The 6000-nt window shown below is 45.0% G+C and overlaps 1 long non-coding RNA gene across 2 annotated transcripts in view; it reads left to right on the top strand.

Annotated features, from left to right (window-relative positions):
* The first annotated feature begins 2034 nt into the window (after window positions 1-2034).
* Window positions 2035-6000, top strand: part of LOC138794633 (uncharacterized) — a 60727-nt gene continuing 56761 nt past the window's right edge. For both annotated transcript variants that reach the window (XR_011363478.1, XR_011363479.1), the window contains exons 1-2: window positions 2035-2075; window positions 3878-4097. This is a non-coding gene — a long non-coding RNA (uncharacterized lncRNA). The remainder of the gene's footprint in view (window positions 2076-3877; window positions 4098-6000) is intronic.

Genomic DNA, 6000 nt, shown 5'->3' with positions numbered 1-6000 from the left:
CTAGGGGAGATGCCTACCACAGGGGACACTAGAGGAGATGCCTACCATGGGGGACACTAGGGGAGATGCCTACCATGGGGGACACTAGGGGAGATGCCTACCATGGGACACACTAAGGGTGATGCCTACCATGGGGGACACAAGGGAAGATGCCTACCATGGGGGACACTAGAGGAGATGCCTACCATGGGGGACACTAGGGGAGATGCCTACCATGGGGGACACAAGGGGAGATGCCTTCCACATGGGACAATAGAGGAGATGCCTACCATGGGGGACACTAGGGGAGATGCCTTCTATGGGGGACACCAGGGGAGATACCTACCATGGGGGACACTAGGGAAGATGCCTACCAAGGGGGGACACTAGGGGAGATGCCTACCATGGGGGACACTAGGGAAGATGTGTACCATGGGGGGGACACTAGCGGAGATGCCTACCATGGGGGGACACTAGGAGAGATACCTACCATGGGGGACACTAGGGAAGATGCCTACCATGAAAGACACTAGGGGAGATGCCTTCAATGGGGGACACTGGGAGAGATGCCTACCATGGGGGACACTAGGGATGATGTCTACTATGGGGGACACTAGGAGAAATGCCTACCATGGGGGACACTAGGGGAGATACCTACCATGGGGGACACTAGAAGAAATGCCTACCATGGGGACACCAGGGGAGATGCCTACAATGGGGGCACTAGGGGAGATACCTACCATGGGGGACACTGGGAGAAAAGCCTACCATGGGGGACACTATGGGAGATGTCTAACATGGGGTACACTGTCTACTGGGGGATACCAGGGGAGATGCCTAACATATGCTATCTACTGGGCCATGGCTAACAAACAGGTGGGAAGGGGGGATGGGGGGAGAGGAGGGAGGCTCGATCAAAAGTTTTCTATGGGGTCCAGCCCTTTCTAGTTACACCCCTGCTAAGCAGGTACTCCAATACAGAGAAAACAATTCCTTACATACAGAAGTCAGAGATGGCTGCTGGAAGTTATAAAAACTTTCTATTTAGGTGGCAGTAAGTTCTTCTGAGTCCTACACAAAACAGAGAAGTAACATTTTTAATGTATGTTTTAACTAAAATGAAAAATTTTACATAAAAGAAAAAGGAAGTATAACGCAAATGTGTTTTCCTCTTTTAGATCCATTTCTGGGTTTGTTTAAAAGCCAAAAAAAACCCAAAAAACTTGGCCTAAATGTTTTTTTTTTATTTTTCGTCTTCATGCTCCTCTCAGTTTTAGATCACGTAAATGGACTTACTGTATACAATGACTCCATAATGAATGTAAATGCATCTTTGTGACCAATGTTTCCAAGGAAACCACACACTTCATAGAGTTTTGCAGCCCTAATCTAATTTATGATTCAAAAGCAATCTTCTCTAATAACTTTATTCTTTGGATTTATTGTGTTATATGGCTCCTTAGGGCATCATTTTGGCTTTGACTGAACTCTAACTCTTATCCTTTCAAATAGTCAAAAAAGGACAAAGTGTTAACATAAAGCCAAATAACAGTCTGTGCCAACAAGTAACAAAAGTTGTAATTATAAGTTATAATAGAATGAAAGAACAAATAAACCGAAGATATCGGCATGTGGGATTCTTTGTTCACTTTGGATTAAAGGTGGCCATACACCTACAATAACGGTGTCAGCCAACAGTTATCGCTCATGTCTTCTTCATGGCCGAACGTTCCGGTGTTCTCTGTAGGGAGGAGTACACCACAGCTGGACAGCTCTGAAGGTGTATTATCTCAGAGAACAAAGGGTTCGGGCAGTGAAATTCCATTACACCCGAACCCTATTGTCACCTGCACCATCTATCGGTGAAGGAGACACCGAGGAGGAAGGTATGTCTCTTATAGTAGGTCTCTTACCTTCCTCCTCAGGGCCATCCCGGTGCAGTTAGTAGTTTGCTCCATCTTCTGGTAAAACCTTTAGGAGCACTTGGGCACCCGTTAGAAGCACTGCGCGCTACCGGGGCGGGGCAGTAGTCCTAACGGTCTTACCGGACCATGAAGCAAACTACTAACTGCACCAGAACGGTGGTGAGGAGGAAGGTAACACAAATACCTTCATCATCTAGTTCTCCTGTGCAATAGGGACATATCAGCAGGTTAGATTTGTCTAACCTGCTGATAGTCCCCTTTAAAAATGGGACCCAAGTCTATTAATTTGCTCTGGGTCCTGCCAAGTGCAGTATTTGACTGTTTCTGTAGCTCCTATAGAGACTGAACGGAAAGGTGACATGTATAAATGACCAACCACTCCATTCTAATGGGAGACTTGAGATCGTTGTCTTTATTACACAGGGCGATATCTACCCGAATCAATGGTTTGGTGGAAGGGGGAAACCTTTTAGGCCATGCCACCAATATAGCAGCCATCTTTGATTCATCTGGCTCATGGATGCTGCTTCCTTTTGAGACCATGGAGGAGATTTATCAAACATGGTGTAAAGTGAGACAGGCTCAGTTGCCCCTAGCAACCAATCAGATTCCACCTTTCATTTTCCAAAGAGTCTGTGAGGAATGAAAGGTGGAATCTGATTGGTTGCTAGGGGCGACTGGGCCTGTTTCACTTTACACCATGTTTGATAAATCTCCTCTGTGTATAAATGTAAGACATGTTCATAGCAATTGTAGAAAAAAAAAGACATATAGATCAAAAAGAATCAAGAGGTTCTGGATTGGTACATAGAAAACGAAACTTTCATCTTCTAAAACATAGAATCATAAAAATAGTTGTTTTTTTAAGCAATATTTCCTTTAACAAAATCAGAGCTCCATAGAGAGACACTTATATATACTGACATATGGCAATCCTAAGCCCGTTATAATACCCCATATAATAACCCAATATTTCACACGAAAAAATGACCTCTCAATCTCAGCTGCATGTGCTCCGATCATGTATCACATATAGGGAATCATTATTTTTAATTTTTTAGGGAATCATTATTTTTGATCTGCCAGGGCGATCGCTGATCGTACGGGCAGCTCATAGGATATAACGGTGGTCTGCAAACGACTTCAACGATCAGCTGACATGAACGATGTCGGCTGATCGTTACCTCCTATTCCACAGGAAGATTTTTAGCCGTAACGGCTGATATTGGCCGAATACGTGGAATTCCGTGGAATAGGGCCTTTACCTTTCTCCTTGGCGACTGTCCCGTGCTGTTAGTCAGCGTCATTTTCAGCCAGGAGCACTGCTCTGCCCCCACAGCATCATTCGGCCTTCCAGCTCCATTGATAATCAATTACATGGAGCGATAATCAGCAGATTCGTCCGATTATTGCTGCGTGTAATAGAAACAATGGTCAGCCAATGAAACCATCACTACATGTAGCAGCGAATGGGGAGGCTGAGCTCTATCTGACAGCTATTATGAATAGATGTCTTGTGTCATCGTTCACAATAATCTTGTCTGTGATGATAAGGAGGACACTGATAGAAAATGAGCTGTACAGAACAGTCCCAGCTTAGTTTTGGGCTTAGTGGTTAAAATGAAAACATTTTCGGGATTATTTTTAAATATAGATAGTAAAATGTAGAATTAGAAAAAAAAATGAGAGACTAAGAGAATTTGATATAAACTATTTTTTTTTTTTAAATTCCTAGCGGATATACAATGTTTTAAAAATTCTGGAAAATCCCTTTAATTTATACTGGATAGTAACAGATAGCATAAGCAAAACATCAATTACAATAAGATTTAAGATTTCAGAAAAGCATCTATAAGAACATGAGTCATCTGAGATTTTATACAAGACACTGAGATGATGTTCTGGGAGGAATAACTCTGTATTGTTGACTGGTTAGGCGTCTACATTTTTTCCATTTGTTATTATCTTTGCAGAACACACAGTTCAACTACCTGTGAGGAGTGACAGCATCTAAATACCTCCATGAGACGGGACCTTGCTGACACTATCTGTCCGCTTTTATCTGCTGTACCAAGAATCCACAGGCTCAAAAATGAAATTAAAGTCTGTGAACAATTACAGTAAAAAACAACAAAATGTGATCTGAATATTTACTATTGGGCACCTGGATTACAATAGAGAAGAAAATAAAAGGTAAGATTCCTTATTTCCCAGCATGCCGGGTCCATATTAAAGGGGTAGTGCGACGTCAGAAAATTATTCACTAAATAACACACATTACAAAGTTATAAAACTTTGTAATGTATGTTATGTTAGTGAATGGCCCACTCCCCCGTGTCCCCCCCTACCCCCGGAAGTGTAGTGCACTATACATACCTGATTCGTGTCGATCCCTGCCGCCATCTTGGGGACAATGATGTCGTCTTCGGGAGGTTGGCTGGACCATACCAGCCCTTCTCCATGCCGGCACCCCTCTGCCGCGTCATCAGCTGCTCAGTCGCGATTGGCTGAGCATAACTAAGCTCAGCCACTCGCGGCTGAGCAGCTGATGACGCGGCAGAGGGGGGTCGGCATGAGGGACGGTCGGAGCAGTTCGGCCGGCCTCCCGAAGATTACATCATTGTCACAAGATGGCGGCCGGGGGTCGACACGAATCAGGTGAGTATAATGCACTACACTTCCGGGGGTGGGGAACACGGGGAAGGGGGCCATTCACTAACATAACATACATTACAAAGTTGTATAACTTTGTAATGTGTGTTATTTTGTGAATAATTGCTTAGCGCCGCACTACCCCTTTAAAGGACAACTCCGGGCAGGGCAATTTTTTTGTAAGTTCTCACCTCCCTGGCTCCAGCGATGATGCTGCGTACAGCCGCTCCCAGAGCTGGCTCCAGGTTTTTGTTGGTTCTCGGGCGAAAGAGCCTCAGCGGGCCCCTCATCCGCACACTATGCACAATCACTTGAGACACCACTCACATACACAAACCATTGGCTGACACAGACACACTCAGACACTAACACACAGCACTTACAGCTCAGTCTTCTCCCTCTTCCTCTCTGTCCGGCTGCTCTCCATACTGTAAGGTTGAGGAGCTTCGGATCATGTGATCTGGCCCTTCACCCTTTTCTCTCTCTGTGCATGTCTGCTCCATTTCCTGTGTCTTCTAATGTTCAGGCCGCTAAGCCTTCACTACAGTGAGGGGGGGCTAAACATTAGAAGCCCGGGGGCCCCTCTATGGGCCCCTAGAGGTGCTGTGGGCCCTGGCACTTCCCAATGCTGATGCTGCCCCTGGTCACTCCGGTCCTCTGCGTCCCTGGCCACTTTCTGTGTGGTCCTGACACGTCACATCCCGGGTCAGTTTTCTAAACAGGAAGTGGCCGGGAACCCGAGGGACCAGAGCAGCGGTATGCGGCATCGGTGCTGGAGCCAGGGTTATTTTTTTTACAACTAAATCGCTCCACATGGAGTTGTCCTTTAAATCAGCATATTATGTATTCACACCTATAACAGGAAAATGATTCATTGATTATCAGTAAATGTAGCTGTACATATCGGGACCCTCCACATTCTGGGCTGATAATAGTATGGCAGAGAAGAATGGCATGGCAAAGCACAAGATTGGATCCATGGTTGCTTTAGCCCACTGTAATGTTTTCCGGGTTTTGTTCAGCTTTTCTATATGTAAATCTCATTTCAATAAACTGATTTCTTGGGGTCCTATTAGACAAAGCGATTTTTAACGATTATCAATAAATTACAGTGAACGATTAATGATGATTATGGTGTCAGCACCAAACGAATGATGAACGATTTCTCGTTAATCATTTGATCGCTGCCTGCATTTACACAAACGATTACCGTTTATATTCAAACGATATAACAATAATTTGCATGATAATTGTCCGGTGTAATAGGGCCCTTATATGTCTCCAGCATTGACTTCTGTTTCCATCCGTTTTATTTTCCTTTAAAGGGGTACTCCGGACGGGGTGTTATTTTTAGGGTATGGCCGGGGAAGGGGTGGAAATAGAGGCCGCCGGTGACTTACCTCGCCGGGTCCCGGATCGCTCTGCCCCATTCTCTCGTCTGGCG

The sequence above is a fragment of the Dendropsophus ebraccatus genome, chromosome 6, assembly GCF_027789765.1.
Source record: "Dendropsophus ebraccatus isolate aDenEbr1 chromosome 6, aDenEbr1.pat, whole genome shotgun sequence".
In the NCBI taxonomy this organism is placed as follows: domain Eukaryota; kingdom Metazoa; phylum Chordata; class Amphibia; order Anura; family Hylidae; genus Dendropsophus; species Dendropsophus ebraccatus.
This window is presented reverse-complemented; position numbering and strand designations above follow the sequence as displayed.